The following is a 21,573-nucleotide window of genomic DNA, read 5'->3' as shown; positions in this document are numbered from 1 at the left end:
AAGTGACCTTGATCCCCTCAAGACACACACTTCTCTTGGCCAACACACAAACACTAAGAATACTGATCTTGATCCCCTCAAGAACACACATCACTTCTTCAGCAAACACACAAAGATACTTGTTCAACAAAATAGAAGGATTACACTTATTACATAAGCAAATCTGAAATCAATACAAGCAGAAATCCTATCTCACACACTTTGATCAATCTCAATCTCTAAGCAATCTCAACTCTTTGAAAAACTAAAAAACTTGTGTTAATTGTTATTACTCGAATCTGTTTTTCTGAATATATTCAAAGATATTGTTTGTTATCAAATCTTAACAAACTTATTCATTGCATTTAAAAGATTGGTCAAAGCATTAAAGACTAAAGCGTAATCAGTTAAAACATTTAAAGCTCAGTCAAAGCAAAAACCACTTTTCTGTTATGGTACCAAAACAAACAATCGGTTGTTTCCTCGAATCAATCGGTTCTTTTGGTTTTAACAGCTCAACCATTTGAAAAACAGTTTTCAATCTTTTCTAAAAACACCTAAGTATAAAACAATCGGTTGTTTCGACAAAAAAATCGGTTGTTTTTCACTTAGTTTGAAAAACACTTTTCTTTTAAAAAGATTGAGAATGCCTATGCTTTGGATTCGATCAAGGGTGAATTACAAAACTCAAACTACCCCAAATCCTATCTAAGACAACTCAGCAACAACAAGCACAACCCTTCAACATCTTTGAAAGGGTTTTGGATTCTTCAAAGCTTGAACACCACTTGGTTCAACAGATTTATGATGTGTGTTGTTTTCGTTATTATTTTTGCAAAACAGTGTGTATGGTTGTTTAAAGAAAGCCTTATAGGTTTTTCTGCTCTGATATTTTTCTCTGATATATTGTTTCTGTTCTAACCCTATATCAGAAGTATTGTGCTTAAACTGTGTCTTGCAGGAACTGCTTCAAATTCAATCAAATCCAACACAAGCAATAAGGGATTTGTCTTCATCAAATAGGGGGAGATTGTTGAACCAAGTGTGTTCAAGCTTTGAAGAATCCAAACCCTTTGAAGGTTGATGAAAGGCTGGATGTGCTTGCAGTTGCTGAGTTGTCTTTTAGATAGGATCTGAGGTAGATTTTATGTATAATCCACTCTTGATTGAATCCAAAGCATAAGCATTCTCAAACCTTTTAAATGAGAAGTGTTTTTTAAACTAAATGAAAAACAACCTGTTGTTTTGTTGAAACAACCGATTGTTTTATACTTAGGTGTTTTTATAAAGGTTGAAAACTGCTTTTTATGGTTGACTTGCTGTCAAACCAAAACAACCAATTTATTCGTGGAAACAATCGATTGTTTGTTTTGGGACCATACCAAAAAACTGTTTTGTGCTTTCACTGAGCATTGAATGATTTTCTAACTGTTTACGCTCCAGTTTTTAATGTTTTTACCAATCTTTAAACGCAATTAATAGTTTAAGATTATGCAACGAACAACTTTGTTTTAAATATAGAAAAACAGATTTGAGTTTTTCAACTGAGTTTTTGCAAAAGAGAAAAAGTTTAGAATTGCTTAGAGATTGTTTTGATCAAAGGGTGTGATATAGGATTTTGATCTTGTATTGATTTCAGATCTTTTCTGTAACAAATGTAATCCTTTGTACTTTGAAAGAAACTGTGTATAGCTGAGAAGTGTTGTGTGTTCTTGAGGGGATCAATATCAACATTCTTAGTGGTGTTGTGCTTAACCAAAGGAAGTGTGTGGCTTGAGGGATCAATGTGACTTCTTTGGTTGTGTTATAAGTAATCTAGGGTTGATTGCTTAGTGGATTCCCCAGTGGTTTCTGGGAAGACTAGATGTAGCTCTGGGTTTAGAGTGAACTAGTATAAACCTCTGTGTGCATTCTCTTTATCCTTAATCTCTTTAAATTCAGTTTTTATATTTGTGAACTGGTATAAACAAACGATTGTTTTTCTGGTGTTGTGCTTATTTGCTTTGTGTTTTGGAAAACTGAATTCTGATTCAAGTGTTTCTCGAAGTAATTTCATTCTAGACTTAAAAGTTTGCGAAAACCCTCTTTAAACCATTCACCCCCCCTCTAGTTTAAAACCATACATTCTAACAATAATATAAAAAAAAGATGAAAAAAAACATCTCGAGTTGACACAATATAACAATTATTTCTTCTTCAAGTTCATCCAACTTCTGAGAGTCAACCTCTTTACTACATATGGAATTGAAAAATGAACATAGTCGAGTGATTGTATGCCTAACATTTTTTTGCAAGATTCCACGAATAGCCACCGATGGTAATTGTTGCATTAGAACGTGACAATCATGTGACTTTAAGCCAATTAAACTTGTTTTCTCTTTCTTTGACAAAGTGTAACATGCTGCAGGCAAGTATGTACGTTTACCAACTTCTTTTGGTACTAATTCCTCTCGTATATTCATCTCAATCAAATCCAAACGTGCATTCACACCATCCTTTGTTTTGCCTTTAATGTTTCAAAAATGTTCCTATTAGACTGTCACACACATTCTTTTTTACGTGCATTACATCTAGACAGTGTCTAACATCTAACTTACACCAATACGGAAGATAAAAAAAGATTGATCTCTTCTTCCATATTTCACTCACAATTTGCTTCTTCTTCATTTTTTCAAAAGTCACATTAACATTTTTATTTTTTTCCATAAATTTCAACACCACTTAAGGGAGTGGGACAAATGTCATGTTCTTGGTATCCGTTAAAAGCTTTTTTCAATCTATGATACTGATGATATTTCTTTAGAAATCTACGATGCCCAAGATACACGATTATTCTTCCATGTTTCAACTGCTCGTAATATGTCTTGTCTTAACATATTGGACATGCTCTGTGGCTTTTCACACTATAACCTGACAAGTTCCCATATGCAGGGAAGTCATTGATAGTACAAAACAACATCGCATGCAATTAGAAAGATTCATTCTTAAACACGTCAAACACATCAACCCTTTCATTCCACAATAACTTCAAATCTTCAATCAATGGATTAAGATAAACATCTATGTCATTTCCAGGTTGTTTCGGACCAGAGATCATCATAGATAACATCATGTATTTACTCTTCATACACAAAGCAGGAGGTAAGTTGTAAATCACTAACAAAACGGGCCATGAACTATGATTACTACTTAAATTTCCAAAGGGATTCATTCCATCAGTTGCCAATCCAAGTCTTAAGTTTCTTGATTCTTTTCCAAATTCAGGAAATTCTTTATCAATATTCTTCCTCTGCAAAGAATCAGTAGGATGACGAAGTAGTCCATCACATTTTCTATTATTTGCATGCCACCTAAGGTTTTTAGCGTCATCTGCATTTGCAAACAAACGCTTAAGCCTTGGGATTATTGGAAGATACCAAACAACCTTAGCAGGAGGACCAAGGAACAAAAGATGTGAAGAGAGCTAGGAAACATACTCTAATACAAGAGTATGAGATGTTTAGAATGCTCAAGGGAGAATCAATTGCTGAAGTACAAAAGAGATTCCCTCACATCATCAACCATCTAATGAGTCTTGGAAAAACCTTTGACAAAGAGGAGCTAAACATCAAGTTTCTCAAGTGTCTTGATAGATCTTGGCAACCTAAAGTCACTACAATTTCTGAATCAAAGGACTTGACATCCTTGACTACGTCCTCCTTGTTTGGAAAGCTTAGAGAACATGAGTTGGAGATGAATAGACTCAATGTTCAAGAAAGTGAGAACAAGCATGTAAGGAACATTGCCTTGAAAGCTGCCAAGCAAATGAATAAGCAAGATTCAAGTGATAAAAGTGAGGAAGAAAACCTTAGCTTGCTGTCCAAAAAGTTTAGGAAATTCTTGAAGAGAAATCGTAACAAAGAATCCAACAAAGAAAGGTATGGAAACAAGAAAACTAGTGATTTCAATTCTAACAATTATACTTTCTTTGGTTGTGGAGAACAAGGGCATATAAAAGTTGATTGCCCTAATAAAGAAGGCAAGGAAAAGAAGTCAAGCAATAAGGAAAAGAAAGGGAAATAAAAAAGGGTATCTATTGCTTGGGATGCAAATGAAGTCTCTTCATCAAGCTCCTCATCAAGTGAAGATGAAAAAGCCAATCTTTGTTTAATGGTAGAAAGAGATGATGATTCAAGCAACTCAAGCAGTATAAGTTCTTGTGCTTCCTTAAGTGCTGAAAATTATAGCCAATTACCTCAAGCTTTTAAAGAAACACATGAAGAAGCTAACCGATTGGCTCTCTTTGAAAGGGTTGAATAACTGGCTTGAAAACAGAGTCAAGACTCTTGAAGAAGAATTGGAAAAGTCAAAAATTGATTTTGAAAAACTTGAAATGCATTGCAAAAATTCTTCTCACTTGAGTGACTCCAAGATTTGTAAAAATTGTAAAACTCTTGAGAGTAAGATCCACTATCTTGTAAGAACTGTGGATAAACTTTCAAAGGGTAAATCCAACTTTGAAACTTTCTTGGCATCTAAAAAATGTGTCTTTGGAAAATCTGGTTTGGGGTTTTATCCTCAAAACAATAAAAATGGGATTTCAAAGCCTTTTTCAAAAGTTCCAGAAAAACAACCGATTGAAAGATCGAAACAACCGGTTATTACATGCTTTTACTGCATGAAGAGAGGCCACTCAGTTAGATTTTGTAAAATTTGGAAATATTTTGTTCCTAAAGGTATTTTGAAATGGATTCCAAAAGGTTGTGAGGTTTCAAATGATAAAGATGAATCAAAAGGACCCACATTTGTAAGGGGACCAAATCTTGTTGCTTGAATTCATTATGATGCAGGGATACTAACAGAAGCATGAAGTCTTGAGTTATCTGATCAAGCTTTTGGAAGAAAAGAAGTGTGTTTGGAACTGAACTAAGGGTATGTGCCAGTCCAAGATGTCTTGAAAGCCAAAAGAAACATTCTTGATCGCAAACAATAACTCATTTAAGGAACTTCATAACAAAATGATAAGATCTTCCCTGTCTCTTCTTTTCAATTATAAATTCATATTAAATTCTTCATCTACATATGAGCAATTGCATTTGTTTTAAACTCTTCTCAGGTTCTGCTTAAAATCCATACACTGTTGTTGCTACAGAAAAACAACCGATTGTTTTCTCGAAACAATCGATTGTTTTTTCTCTAACAACACTGCATAAATGGATTTAATTTCTTTATGCATTGTATCTTTTACAGATTTCAATCTTAAAGAGTCTTTAAGTCAATAAAGCAGTCATGAAAGCCTGATTTGGTTATGAAGGAGGTTACTTCTTGTCATAAAGGAATATATTCCATATCTTGGAAATTCAAGTGCCTTTATGTCTAGTCAAAGTCACATGTGCTAACCATGTGTTTTCTGCTCTAAGCTGACAAGTTCTGTGCAAAAGTTGGACCAAATTTCTACCTTGAAGACTGAAACCCACTTCAACCAAAGGATCAAAGAGGGATTATATTTTTCTATAAAACCCTTTGCAGTTGTTTTCCTTCACAAAAACAACTCATTGGCTCATCTCTTGCAGCATCTCATGCTGTCCTTTGTGTGTGCCTTTTCTCATTCCATTTTCATGGATTCCACTCCTCCTACATAAAAAAGGATTAAAACCAGGGCTGTGAGATTAAGAGGATGTCTTGAGGGCTGGTTTTCAGGAGACAATGAATTGATTGAGAGATATCGCTTTGAAACAAGTAGAAAAGTGATAAACAACCCAAAAGTTGTCTCTTTTGACTGGTTGAAGAGTCAAAAGCTGGATGATGTGAGAAGGCTTCTCAAAGAACAACTGTTGAAGAGGTTGTTGGAGATGAAAGGAAACATCTATCCAGATCTTATTCGGGTTTTCTACACCAACTTGAAGTTTGAAGGTAACAATCTTGTTTATCATTTCAAGGGTGTGGATATGGAGATCACTCATGAGGTGTGAGCTGTTGTGGTTGGTCTAAAGTATGCTGGGTTGAGAATGAACAAAGGAAACATTGGTGTGGTGGAAGACTTCAACAAGATTCAATATTACAAAAGTTGTTTGAAGAATCCTCATGCACAAGTAAGAACTTGTTCGGTTGGAGGGCTAAAATTAAATGAAAGATTGTTGACTCTCTTTTTTACTTGGATTCTAACACCAAAAGGAAGCAACCATTCTATTCTAACTGAGGAAGATCTTGTCTACATCTACTGCATAATGAACAAAGTCAAAATTAATTGGATACATATCATCAAGCAGCATATGCAAAAGTCTATGAGGTTAAATGATTATCATTACCTTTATGCTATATTGATTTCTAAATTCTTACATTATTTTGAAGTGAATCTTGAGGGTGAAATATCTGAGTTGGTGAAGTCAACATTTGAAGTGAACAATGGATCATTAAGCAAGATGGGTTTTACCAAGATAAATGGAAAATGGGTGAGTAAGGATGGTGGACAAGGTGGTTCCTCAAATGGCATTCATGCTAAACATGGTGAAAAAGATCAAGAAGATGTTGAAGGTGCTGATATGGATTTTCCAAATGCAGAACAACCTACTACTGATTTTGGTGCTGGGACAAGTGCTGGACATCAAGGAGATAAGACTCCTTCAATGTCTTCCTTTGAGAGCTACATGGTTAATAGGCTAGATGGCTTTGCAGAAAATCAAAGGAATCTTCATGATCTTTGTGTTTCTAACTTTCAGAACTTTGACAGTAGATTTCAAAGCAAGGATATACGGTTTCAAATGCTTGATGAACAGATTGAAAGTGTTCAGAATCATATTTTCGAGCTGCAGTATGGAAAGGAAGACTGAAGAAAAATAACCGGTTGATTTCTCGAAACAACCGATTGATTTCTCGAAACAACCGATTGTTAAGCTTGAATGTCAAGGCTTTGTTGTTCTTTCTATCTTTGTATTGCTTTATTTCGAACTATTATGTTTAATCTCTTCCTAAACTGTACTTGTGAAGACAAATAGGGGGAGAATATGGTGTTTGTGTTGTCTTACAAACTGTTATAACTCTGTTATTATTCTGTTTTTTAATTTATGTTGCATTATTGGTTTGTATGAAGTTGTTTTTTGCTTTGTTTTTGGTTGGCTTTTTTGCTTTTGTGTTTATGCAGAAAACTAGTTGATGTATGATCATAACCTACTATGAGAGATGCTCTGGATTGCATAGTTTTTGTTTTGCAGATACAGTTTCAAATTCAACCTAGATCAACACAAGCAACCAGAGATTTGTCTTCGTCAAATAGGGGGAGATTGTTGATCAAGAGTGATCAAGTGCTTTAAAGAATCCAAATCCTATGTGTTTGATGCAAGGCTTGTGTTGCTGCTGTGTTTAGGGAGGGATCTAGGTAGAATAGAATGTGATCCATTCCTTTGTTGAATCTAAAACTGATGTGATTTAAAACCTTTTAAATAATAAGGTGTTTTTCCAACTAAGGGAAAAACAACTTGTTGTTTTGTCGAATCAACTGGTTGTTTTACTCTTAGGATTTTGAAAAGGTTGAAAACTATTTTAGTTTGGTTGACTTAACTGCCAAACCAAACAATCGGTTGTTTTGTGGTTTCAACTGATTGTTTCTTTGAAAATCCTAAGAGAATTATGATTTGGTTGTTGAATGTGCTTTAAATTATTTTCAATTGAATACGCTCCTTCATAAATGGTTTGTTTATGTTTTCAAACAAGCAAGAGAAACAGATTTGAGTTTTTCAGTTGTGAAGAAAAGGATTCAAAAGATTTGAACATTCACATCAAGCTTTGGGTTTTCAAAGAGAGTGGAATAGGATTACAATTGTATTGATTTCAGTTTGTATTGTAAATAAGTGTATTCCCTTCTCAATCTACTGTATTTCTGGTGTTGTGTGCTCTTGAGGTGGTTAAGATCAATACTCTTGGTGTGTTTTGCCAAAGGGAGTGTGTTTCTTGAAGGGTTCAAGGTCACTACATTGGTGGTTTGTGTGTTGTAATTTGGTTTGATTACTTAGTGGATTACCTAGTGGTTTTCTGGGGATTGGATGTAGCTCTTGTCTTAAGAGTGAACCAGTATAAACTGTTGGTGTATCTCTCTCTTACCCTAAACTCATTTAAATCCTGCTTTAAGCTTTACTAGTATAAACAATCGATTCTTTCGAAGAAACAACCGATTGTTTTTCTGTTACTTTGCTGTTATATTGCTTTCATTCTTGGCTAACCTGATTTTTGTTCTGGATTCACACAAAGAATTTTATTAAACATTGAAAAGTTTTCAAAAATCTCTCTTAAACAATTTAGGCCCCCTCTCGTTTAAGGCCATATATTCTAACAGGCAGGACGGTTCGCAGAGAACGCCTCCCTCTTGAGTGAGAACGCCAGGGTTGAACAGTACGACTCGCCAGTTAAAATCCCCATTTGCCCCTATAGGTAAGTGTGGGGTCAGTTACGAACTTCTCCTTGGGCTAGAAGTCTTGAGACTAGGTATGATGGTTCACAGAGAACACCACCCTCTCGAGTGAGAGCGCCGAGGTCGAGACAATGTGGTTCGACAGTTAAACCCTCTTCTGCCCCTGTGTGGTTAGGTCGAGATCAGTTACGAACTTCTCCTTGGGTTAGAAGACACAAAGTTGGGATAGGATGATGCACAGAGAACGCTTCCCTCTTGAGTGAGAATGCCAAGGCGAAGACAACATGGTTCACCAGCGACATCGGCAAGACATCTTCTTACTCAGTAAAGTAAGAGCGAGGTCAGTTAGTGGATCTCTCTCTCTTTCTCTTGTCTTGTAAGGCAAGATCGAAGAGCAATGAAGAATACCCTTATCTTGGTGTAACCAAGGTAAGGCCAGTTAAGGGTTTGTGTGCACATCACCGTTACCTTAAGCCACTAAAGAGTCGAAGAAGGTAAGGTTGAGCAAGTGGTGGATAAGCGCACTACCTAGAGTATGAATATTCGTCAAGCGAGGCACGACAATTAACAACCAAGGCAAATAAAACAGCATAAAACAGATAGATTCATAAACAGGAACAAAATATATACATACATAGTACAAATTGTTCACCAAAAAATCAAGTTATTACAAGTTAAAGCAAGCTAGATTCTGGGCGTGAGCTGCCCATCAACAACCCGTTTCGACGCTGCGAAGGGGGTGAGGTCCATCTCAGGGTGCACACAGGAAACCTAAGCAAGGGCATCCTCGAACCCTGCTCCATATGCGTCGATGGCGTCCTCGATGAGCTTCGCCTCAGTCTTTGCGAAGAGCTCAGTCTTTTGGGCAAGCTCACCCTCCACGCGGCCAAGCTGGACCTCTTATTGGGTGGCCCTCTCCTCCAATTTGGCCATCTTGACCTTTGCCCCCTTTGCCAGCTCTTCCAGGTTTATCACTTTATTTCGCAGAGGTAGGATCTTCGCCTCCAGCTGAAGGGCCTCCTGACCCTTATCAAACAACAACTTCTTGGTCTCTTTCTCCGATTGACGGAGGCTGCTCAACTCTTGGTTCAGGGTCGTTTCACGATTGGCGAAGATCTGGGCTTGGAGGGCAAGTTCCCCCTTCATCCTTGCCTCGGCCTGGCTCACGAAGGCGAGGTAATTGACAAGGAACTCCCCAAGGCTTTGGCCCATGCGGTCCCTCAACAAGTCTCCGCCCAAGGCCTCCGCTGCCTCCTTCTCTTGGAAGCATTTGGGGGCTTATTGGAGTATGGCGGGGAGCTCAGGGGCAGGGGGCACTTGGTCACCCTCAAGAGTGCTCTCCCCATCGCCTTCGAGCACGAGGAGTCCGCGAGGAGAGGAGGCGCTGGGGGGTGTTCCCTGAATGAAGGGGGGTGGCCATCAATAGCAGAGAGTGAGGTCGTCGTGACGCCCACCCTTGGCCTCTTGAAGACGAGGCCCTCCTCGCCCTCGGAGTCGATCGCCACCACCCCTTTATTCTTATCAGTGCGGGTTGGATTGGGTGAGTCCTGGGCAACAGTTAGAGGACCAGCGGGGGCTGAGCCAGCAACACCAGTAAGTGCCGCTTGACGGCGAGCAATCAGCTCAGTCAGCCTGTTCCTATTTTCTTTGTTCAGCACCATACCTGCACCAAGACAAGGAAACATGAGGAGATAATCACACTGTACACCCAGCAACAAGAAGCATAAGTAGAGTTAGGCAAGGGGAAGGGATCAATACCAATATAGCCCTTGAGGTCTGAGGAGCTATACTCATACTTAATCAGTTGAACAGTGTTAAACACCGCTCTCAAGCTCACGAGGACCTGACACAGTTCGCGATCAAGGGGAGTCAGTTTCTCGAGACCCCTGGGCTTTTTGAACTTTAGCTTCCCCACCCAGTAGAGTGGGAACCCATCTAGCAGGGTGGGGTCGTGGGCAGCAACACACCTTGAAGAACTTCCCTGATATGATTCCAATAGCACAATATGAATGATTCTTGACATTCTTAGGAATCATCTTGAGTTGGATATGAGATACGCACTTTAAGATAGAATTGGATCAAGGTTCTATGATCAAGAACTCACCAAGACTAGTACCAAAACCCAAACTCATATGGAAGTTCCATGTATTGTCAAATTGAACTGAACAAATTGATTGAAAAGGCAAAAGGCACCGAATAAAAATGTGTAAGAACTGAATTGCACCGAACAATTAAGCTAGAAAAGGAAGAAGAACCAAAGATGAACATCAGAATTAAAATGACCGAAGCAAAACAACAAGGAATTGAAAATGCCGAACAGAAAAAACTAAGAAGCAAGCTAAGACATGAATATAACAAGAGAAGGAAGGAAGGAGAAGAGAAAGCTCATGAGGATGGAGGAATGGTTGGATGATCATGCCACTTAGAGGATGGTGACTCCAAGATGAGTGTGCAAGCCGCCACTTGAGGTAACCATAGAACTCTCAAGATAAGACTAAGTGAGGAAGGCACAAAGTTCTCCAATTGCCCTCTCAAAAATTGAGTATAGTTTCTCTAATCAAAATTCAAATCTGAAAAATACAAAGGCAGCACCTTAATTTATAGCCTAGAGGTGCTGAAAAATAGGTGGGAAATTTCAAATAAAACTCATTTGAAATTCCCACAAAAAACAAGTCACATGGGAGGTGTGACCTTTTTCTACTATGACACCTCCTAAAAACTACACCTACACCACTCTCCTAAGTCACATGGACAATGTGACTTTCTTTTACATATTCACACTCCTTTATTTAATAACCACACCTCCTAAAACTATACAAGAGTATTTCAAAGCTTGGCCTTGCCCCTCATGGGATGGACTTGGGCTTTTTAGGCTTTGGCCTTCTTGGGCTTGGGCTTGGGCTAGGGCTTTGGTGATGAATATCCACTAGGAGAGGATTTTATTAATGAAGGAAGAGGATTTTCACCTACACATTTGAAGTTCTTCCTTCTAGTCTTCTCACAAATTAAAAGAAGTCAAAGAGAAGATCAAGCCTAAAGATAAAGAAGTCTATAAACTCTCAAATAATAGGCTTCATATTAAATATCTCTCTTTATAGTTTCTTTTAAATTGTAAATAATATAGAATAATGTTTAGAAAGGTGCTTAGAGGGAAACATGAGACACCTCTTTTGTAAAAGCATCTTTAGGCTTTAGTTTAGCAAATTCTAGAAGCTTGGGGAGTGAGCTTAGTAAGGGGGGTGTGATCTTAGGAGTTTTTTGGGTAGCTTAGGGAATAAGCTATGTAAATGACCAGCCCTTACTCCTATAAAAGGAGGGCTTAGGTCCTTCACAATTCAGATTGGAATTTTATAGTAGAGAGACTATACTCAATTTTGGAGAGAATTTGTGAGTTTTGAGTCTTCCTCTTCTTTGCCTTATCTTGTGAGCTATGGTGAGCTTCAAGTGGTGGCACTCCATCACTTATCTTGGTTCAAGGTTCCAAGTGGCGTGAATGGCTTCTTCCAATCCTCAAAATCCAGCAAGCATCTTCATATAAGTGTCTTCTTTCCTTTCTTCAATTTTTCCATTCGGTAGTTTCATTTCCTAATGTGCTTCCTTCATTTTCTACCATTTACATTCTGTTTTCCAGCTTTGTTCTTTGTTTCTTTTTCGGTTCAGTAGCTAGTTTCTTAATTCTGTCCAGTTTTAATTCTTGTTCTTCCTTCCTTTTGTTTTGATTCAATTTGACAATACATGGACTTCAATATGAGTCTTGGTTGGTGCTTAGTTTTGGTGAGTTCTTGAATTTAGAACATTGATCCAATTCTAAAGTAAAGTGCCTTTTCAAATCCAGCTCAAGTTGTTCCTAAGAATGTCAAGAATCATGTGTTCTTTTTATTTTATGTCTTCTTTTAATTTTGAGAAGACTAGAAGGAAGAACTTCAAATGTGAGGGTGGATGTCCTCTTCCTCCATTAATAAAAACCTCCTTTATTTGATTCTCATCATACTCCTCAAGTTGGAGAGAATTCGTCCACGAATTCTGAATCCCTGCATATAACAAAATCAGTTTATTTTTACAATTAAAAGTGGAAGAAAAAGACAAACATGACTTAGCATTTGTAAACAATGGGATTTCAGAAAAGGAGGTTCTATAAATCAACCAAGTGGGAAAAATTTGTTTGGGAATGATGATATGTTTTGGAAAAAGACCTCTTAAATGGTGAAACCCATTAGGAGGTAAGAAAAAATCATCCCTAACATTTTTTAACCAAGTTGGTGTTGAAATAGGAACCTTGGGTAATGAAAAAGATAAAGAAGAAGAAGACCTTGGAGGTTCCATTTGAGGCATAGCACGAGTCAACATGTTGGATTTAGTGGGCAAAGTGGTGTGACTCGGTTTAGTACTTACTTCTTTTTCTTTCTCATTTTATCTTTTAGTTTTCATTTTTATTTGGTCCTCATGAACCTCTTTGGGAGAGAGGGGTTTTAAGATAACCTTGCGCCCTTGGAAGGAAAAAGACATTGTATTGGATAGGCCATCATGTAAAACATGTCTATCATATTGCCAAGGCCTTCCTAAAAGAAGATGAGTTGCTTCCATGGGCACAACATCACATAAAACCTCATCTTTATACTTTCCTATTGCAAAGTTAATGAGGACTTGTTTATTAACCATGATTTCACCTTTGGTACTTAACCATTGCAATTTATAAGGCTTGGTATGAGAGGTAGTGGGTAAGGCTAACTTCTCCACAACTCTTGTACTAGCCACATTAGTGCAACTACCCCCATCAATAATCAAGGAACATAACTTGTTGTTGATAAGACATCGGGTGTGAAAAATATTTTCTCTTTGAGCATCATCCAAAGATTTTGGAATTGTTCCTAACATACGCCTTATCATCAATAAGTCACCTTCACAAGGATTTTCACTCTCAATCTCACTTGATGTCTTAGAAGGTGAAGAATGCCTAGATGAATTGGAATCATGCTCACTAACGACTACCCCATTATGCACAAACATATTCCTTTTAGAAGGGCAATTAGAAGCTACGTGACCATATCCCAAACATTTAAAACATTTTTTACTAGACGATTTAATTGGTGATTTAGGCATAGAAGTAGAAGGCTTAGATTCCTTTGGTGTGAAAGAAGAATCTTTAGAAGGAAATTTAGAAAAAAAAACTTTTTGTTCTTCCAAGAATTGTTGTAGTAACCATCATTGAGAGCATTTTTGAAAGTATTTTTCTTAACAAGTTGGGCTTCCACCTTCCTTGCAAGATGAACCAAAAAACCCAATGAGGAATACTCTTGAAGCTTAACAATATCTTGAATATCCTTCCTTAGACCACTCACAAACCTAGCAATCACAGCTTCCTCACTTTCTTCTAATTCAACTTTAAGCAAAAGCGTTTCTAACTCTTTGTAATATTCATCCACATTTAGCGTGCCTTGTTGAAACCGTTGGAGTCTCAACATGAGGTCTTTCCTAAAATGTGGGGGCACAAACCTAGCGCGCATTTGATCCTTTAAAGAGTTCCAAGAGTCCACGGGAGGACCCTTGTGATAGATAATGTCCTTTACAATACCATGCTACCATTTCATGGCATAATCACTAAACTCTAAGGTGGCTAGGTTACGCTTGTGCTCATCTTGGATCTCAAATATTTGTTCACACTTAGCCTCCCAATCTAAATACAAATTAGGATCACTAGAGCCATTAAAACAAGGAAGCTTGACCGAAGGTAGCCTAGCCTTTGCATCTTGGTAGTGTCCATTTCCATGGTGATGTCACTCTCAAAAAAATAATGTCCCTGCACCAAGCTGATCTTGAGGTCTTGGAATCCTCAAATGAAAGATGTCAAAGCAAGGCACACCAATCTCAAAGCCAACCACAACAAAACCAATGAAGCAATAAAGACAAACAAGAAAAAGTATAAGCAATGAAAGGCTAGAACAAAAGGAATACTAGATGTTTGACAAACTCAAAGATTAATGAACAAAAGACAAGCAAGAAAAATAAGGAACTCAATGAGAAAGTAGTCACACAAAAGAATACTTAAAGAAAAGCACTAGAGTAGATTAAGAAAAAAAAAAGACAAGCTACTGGAAAATATTTTTATGCAAACTGTGCTTGATATTCACTGATTTAACTGGAATGATATAAAGCGAACTGGATTATGAAATTTTAACCACAGAAACTTCAAGATCTTAGCTCAAAAATGGCACTGGAATCACGCAAAAACAGTAAGCCAATTAATTGAGATAAATTTTTAAAAATCGCTGCCAGATTACCGTTTTTTTTCGGCAGAATTGTACATTTTTTGTATTTTATTTATCATTTTTTGTGTACTTTGAATTTTTGAGTACTTATTTTTTCTACTCTTTTCTAACACTTTGATGAACACAATGGCACTGGAATCACGCAAAAACAGTAAGCCAATTAATTGAGATAAATTTTTAAAAATCGCTGCCAGATTACCGTTTTTTTTTCGGCAGAATTGTACATTTTTTGTATTTTATTTATCATTTTTTGTGTACTTTGAATTTTTGAGTACTTATTTTTTCTACTCTTTTCTAACACTTTGATGAACACAAATCCAGAATTTCAGAATTTTCCAGTGAGTAAATCAATTGCAATAAGGAAAAACAGTAAGCACGTTTTCAGAAAAACAGAGGAATCCTAATAGGAATGAAAACCAGAATTATGAACTAGCAAAGACATAATGAAAAATGATGTATAGGAACTTGTATAGGTCTAGAATACAAGTATGAACTCAATTCTAAAACAGAAAATGCACAAAGGATCAAACATCAAACTCAGAAAATTATATGACACCAAAGCAAGAAACAACAAATTCAATAAAAGTGATGACAATTATGGAAAAACAAGACTAAGACAAAACTTGTATGGATTCAAAAAGGAAAATACTGAAACATATGATAGGCAACATAAAGAAAAAAGCAAGAAAACTCAAAATAAGCCTAAAACAGAAACGTAAATTGCAAGAAATTAAAGAGCTCTTGAAATTAAAGTGCAACACAACTCAAAAATTAAACAAGAACACACCTGAACTCATGATACCACATGATATGAAATCAATAGCAAGATGTGAATGATTCTTTGACATTCTATGGAATCAACTTGAGTTGGAGATAGCTTAGGCACTTTTAATAGAATTGGATCAAGGTTCTATGTTTCAAGAACTCACAAAAACTTGCACCAAACACCAAACTCATATGGAAGATCCATCTATTGCCAATTGAACCGATTAAATTGTGTAAAAAGGAAAATTAACCGATTGAAACTCTTAAGAAAGCAAATGAACCGAATAGAATATGAAAAGAAGCTACTGAACTGAATTAAAACAGAATCAAATGAAAATAGCCGAACAAAAGTGCAAGGAAAGGAAGATGAACCGAACAAAAGAAACTAAGACATGTTTAAGCTTCATATAATATGGAGATGAAAGAAAGAAGAACTTATGGAGATGGATGCTTTGGTTTGATGATCACGCCACTTAGAGGATGAAGGATCCAAGATGAGTGAGCTAGTGCCGCCACTTGAGAGAACCAAATGCACTCAAGATAAGACAAGGTGAAGGAGAAGACAAGTTCTCACAAATTCTCTCTCAAATTGAGTATAGTTTCTCTATTGCTAATTTCCAATCTGATTTGTGAAGGACCTAAGCCCTCCTTTTATAGGAGCAAGGGCTGGTCATTTACATAGCTTATTCCCTAAGCTAACCAAAATTCTCCTAAGATCACGCCCCCCTTACTAAGCTCACTCCCCAAGCTTCTAGAATTTTCTAAACTAAAGCCTAAAGATGCTTTTACAAAAGAGGTGTCTAATGTTTCCCTCTAAACACTATTCTATATTATTTACAAATTAAAAGAAACTATAAAGAGAGATATTTAATTGAAGCCCATTCTTGAAAGCTTGTAGACTTCTTTGGCGTTAGGCTTGATCCTCTCTTTATTTTATGTCTTCTTTTAAGGAAGAACTTCAAATGTGAGGGTGAATGCCCTCTTCCTTCATTAATAAAAGCCTCCTTTATTTGATTCTCATCATTCCCTTTGAAGCCCTTATAAGATTACTGGAAGAGGGTTAGGAGGACTCTCCCCGCCACCCAGCTAAGGCTTACCCAAAGTTTTTTCCCTGGGCTCTTGGCCTCGAAGAAGTGTAGGAAGACGTCCATTGAGGGAGTGTGCCCAATTGTTGGGGTGCACAAGATGGCGAACGCCCTCACGAATGCCCAACTGTTGGGGTGCAGCTGGGCAGGGGCCACGTTGATTTCGGTCAAGAGCGCCCTCTTGAACCCAGTGAGTGGCAAGCGGAGTTTGATCCGCCTGAAGACGATGGAGTATAGGAAGAAAAAGGGTTCCCCAATGCTGGCGCGATCGTCAGCACATACCTGTTCGCCCTTCATGCAAGGTCAAACCGATACGTAAGCATCGCTTTCCCTCCCAAATACGTGGCCCTTGGGACCAGACTCGTCATCGCGATGTTTCCTCATGTCCTTGCTGGAGGTGAGCGTGGAGGTCTCGACGAGGAGTTCATCAGAAGCCCAAGGGTACAGGGCTTTGTAGTAAACATTGGGAGGAGGGTTGGAGGTGGTTTTGGTTCGAGCCATCTTGAAGAAAGCTAAAAAGGGAGAAGAGAAAGGAAAAAAGAAGAGGGTTAAGAAGAAGTGACAGTGTGTCTCGATGAACCACAAAAATAGAAGCGAAGAACACAACAGTGTAAAATGCATAAAAACCTAAAGTGCAGAAATCTTAAACAGACCCAGGGCAGTTATAACATGTTATGAGCAGCGAAATCATGAAATAAGAGCAAGTCATGAGATAAAAATCATACCTTTAAGCAGTTAAGGGTTGAAGGTAGTGATTGATGAAGGAGAAGAGAGAGCGTTCAAGAGAAGAGAGAATGTTCAAAGAGAGTTTTCTGTGAAGTGATGGAATAGTGAAGAAGCGCGAGTTTATGAAAGGGTTAATGTAAACAAAGGAGCGCAAGCGACAATAAGTCATGGTCGTTGATCCAGCCACGTGTGCGCAGACTAAAACGTGTATGGAGAGACGTCACTTTGGCGTATTGTTTATGTCCTTTCACACAATACCACATAGGTCGCCAAGGGCGATGACTTAGTCTCTTCGCTGAACAAGTTAATAGCTCGAGACTGGGGGGCTTGTGTACCGACCAGTCCTCAGACATCGTTGACTGCTAGTAATGATGGGCCACGTAGGTTGGGTCCCACAAGCGACCCGAGCCGGTGTCCCACAAGCGGTACGAGACAGGGTGCCGATTAGTGGTCGAATGTCGATCACTAGGATGTGCCGACGTGTTCTCAACAACAGAGTAAGGCCGATGTGACATCGGGCATCAGTGATCCAAACAGCTAAATGGGGCCACGAAAGGTGGGTCCTAAGAAACACACCAGTTATCAGTCAAATGCCCAGAAGTAGAGGGAAGCCTAAGTCACAGAGTGCCCATGCGTGTGGTGTGGATAGCGCATATGGGCGCGACACAAGCATAGAGCCCTGGGGGCGCTAAGGCCTATTAGGGTTAGAGTTTCCCAGGAGCAGGCTGCATGCATGGCACGTGAATAGTTAGGGCACCCCCAGAATGGATGGCCCTAGAGAGACTTGTGCACAAGTTGGTACCTAGGTGGTCATTCCGTTAGAGGTTGCACTCCAGTAAGGGGAACCTTACGCGCTAGATTACCCTAAGATTGGGTAATAGCAGCGCAAAGGCACTCCCCCAAAACCCTAAATGCGGGTAACGGAAATAAAGGAAACCCTAGACTATATAAAGGGTAGTAAGAAAACCCACAAGGTACGCAATTTCTTAGACTAGAACTATTACACTCACATTCTGTTTCTTTGCCCCAGTATTGACTTGAGCATTGTTGTGAAAACAACCTCTAGGGCGCCCCTTTTGTCTTTGCAGGTACAAAGTATTTTGATCCAAGGAAAGCACAAACCTAAGCAGAGATAAGAGGGCGTGTGATAGTCGTTAGAGTGAACCGGCGAATGAGTCAACTGGCAAGAACAACTTCAAAATAGTTTAAGAATTTAGAAATCAAGATAGCATAAGGATAATGATAATCACTTAACCTCATAGATTTTTGCATGTGTTCCTTGATGATATGGATCCAATTGATCTTGATTTTTGCTCATTATGCAGTATATGTAAACAAGATATTCCTCAGTGAGAACAAAATGGTTGCTCCTCTTGGTGTTAGAATCCAAGTGACAATGAGAGCCAACAATCTTTCATTCAATTTCAACCCTCCAACCGAACAAGTTCTTACTTGTGCATGTGGATTCTTCAAACAACTTTTGTAATATTCAATTTTGTTGAAGTCTTCCACCACACCAATGTTCCCTTTATTGATTCTCAAGCCAGCATACTTTAGGCCAGTCACAGCAGCCCACACTTCATGAGTGATCTCCATATCCACACCCTTGACATGAGAGACAAGTTTGTTACCTTCAAACTTTAAGTTGGTGTAGAAAACCCGAATGAGATCTGGATAGATGTTCCCTTTCATCTCCAAGAACCTCTTCAGCAGTTGTTCTTTGAGAAGTCTTCTCACATCATCCAGCTTTTGACTCTTCAAACAGCTAAAAGAGACAACTTTTGGATTATTTATCACTTTTCTACTTGTTTTAAAGCGATATTTCTCAATCAATTCATTGTCTCCTGAAAACCAGCCCTCAAGACGTCCTCCCGATCTTACAACTCTGGTTTTAATCCTTTTTGATGATGGAGGAGTCGAATCCATGAAACCAAAATGTGAGAAATAAGAAAAACAGAGGAAGATATGAGATGCAACAAGAGATATGCCAATGGGTTGTTTTTGTGTAGAAAAATAGCTGCATAGGGTTTTATAGCAAAGTAGATATCCTCTTTGATCCTTTGGGTGCAGTGGGTTTCAGTCTTCAAGAAGAAGAATCTGGTCCAATCTTGTACAAAACCACGTCAACCCTTACCAGAAAAACACATGGTTAACACATGTTGATTTGACTAGTCATAAAGGCACTTGAATTTCCAAGATATGTAATATATTCCTTTTATGACAAGAGGCAACTTTCTTGTGAACCAAATCGGACCTTATGACTGCTTTATTGACTCATAATCCCTTTAAAAAAAATCTGTAAAGATAAAGTGCATAAAGAAATTAAATCAATTTCATGCAGTGCTGTAAGAGAAGAAACAATCGATTGTTTCGAGAAAACAATCGGTTGTTTTTCTGCAGTAGTAACAATGTTTGAGATTTAGAATAACAACAGAGAAGAATTAAAAATGTAATTGTACATGTATAGATGAAGAATTTAGCATGAATTTATAATAGAAAAGCAAAGACAAAGAAGGTCTTATTCTTTTGTCATGAAGTCCCTTCAATGAGTCATTATTTATGATAAAGAATGCTTCTTTTGGCTTTCAAGACACCTTGAGCTGGTACAAAACCTTAATTCAGTTCCAGACAAAACTCTTTTTCTTCCAAAAGCTTGATCAGATAACTCAAGACTCCATGCTTCTTTTAGTATCACTGCAACACAATAAATTCAAGCAACAAGATTTGGTCCCCTTACAAATGTGGGTCCTTTTGATTCAACTTTATCACTGGAACTTCATAACTTTTGGGAATCCATCTCATAATACCTTTAGGAACAAAATATTTCCTAATTTTGCAGAATCTAACTCAGTGGCCTCTCTTAATGCAGTAAAACCATGTAACAACCGGTTGTTTCGACCTTTCAATCGGTTGTTTTTCTGGCACTTTTGAAAAAGGCTTTGAAATCCCATTTTTCTTGTTTTGAGGATTAAACCCCTAACACATTTTTGGGATGCCAAGACAGTTTCAAAGTTGAATTTACCCTTTGAAAGTTTATCCAAGTTCTTACAAGATAGTGGACCTTACTCTCAAGAGTTTTTCAATTTTTACAAATTTTTGCAAAGATTTTCAAAATCAATTTTTGACTTTTCCAATTCTTCTTCAAGAGTCTTGACTGTTGAACAAGATGCTTTGATGTCTCCAAATCCAGGAGGAAAGCTTGAAGACCTTGTTGCTGGGTGTGTGTGTGTTGTCTAGTTGTTTGAAACTTGTTAATTCACTCCTTAAGTTGATCCAAGTTCACTTGAATCTTTAACCTTTTGAAAAGATTTGTTTTCTAAAAAGCTATAAAAAATTCAACAGGTTGTTTTTCAAAACAACAGGTTGTTTTACATTAGCTGTTTTTGAAAATCTTGGTTGACTTTGCTGTCAAACCAAAACAATCGATTGTTTCGACAAAACAACCGATTGTTTTCCTGAAAACCTTAACAAAATTCTGTTAAGCGGTTTTAATATGTTTTAAATGATCCTAACTAACTTGGCTCCTTTATTAAATGCTTTTGACCACTTGGTTGGTCTATATAAAGGTAGTTTTATGTTCCTAATCTTGGAGTAACAGAAAGAGTTTATCAAAACAGTTTTTCCAAGATTTGAAAGAGCTTTGGATCATTCTTAAGTGTGTGGAATAGGATTGGGTTGTAATTCTGAACTTTAAGCTTTGTAATACCCAGGTGTATTCTATTCCCTTCTTCCTTGATTACTGTATTTCTGTATTTGAGTTGCCAATGAGTGTTGCGTGTTCTTGTGGGGTTCAAGATCAACACTCTTGGTGTGGTTTGCCAAAGGTAGTGTGTTTCTTGAGGGGTTCAAGGTCACTACTTTGGTGTGTGGTGTTTGTAATCTGGTTTTGATTGCATAGTGGAATACCCAGTGGTTTCTGGGGACTGGATGTAGCTCTTGGTGTAAGAGTGAACCAGTATAAATTGCTTGCATGCTTATCTCTTACCCTTAACTCTTTAAATTTTGTTTTTAAGTTGTTTTTATAAACTGCTGATAAAAACAACCGATTGTTTTTCTGATATCATCTTGGAACAGTTTTGGTTCTTTGTTTCTTTGATTTCTTTCTCTGTAATTCAACATGGATTTTCATTATACCTTCAAAGTTTGCGAAAATCCCTCTTAAACAATTCAGCCCCCTCTCGTTTAAGGCCATATATTCTAACATTGACTTTATTTTCAAGCCAGTTATTCAACCCTTTCAATTGGTTGTTTGAGAGAGCTAATCGGTTAGATTCTTCATGAGTTTCTTTAAAAGCTTGAAGTAATTGACTATAGTTTTCAGCATTTAAGGAGGCACAAGAACTTACACTTTTTGAGCTACTTGAATCAT

The sequence above is a fragment of the Phaseolus vulgaris genome, chromosome 1 (assembly GCF_051622355.1).
Source record: "Phaseolus vulgaris cultivar YP4 chromosome 1, ASM5162235v1, whole genome shotgun sequence".
NCBI classification, from domain to species: Eukaryota; Viridiplantae; Streptophyta; class Magnoliopsida; order Fabales; family Fabaceae; genus Phaseolus; species Phaseolus vulgaris.
This window is presented reverse-complemented; position numbering follows the sequence as displayed.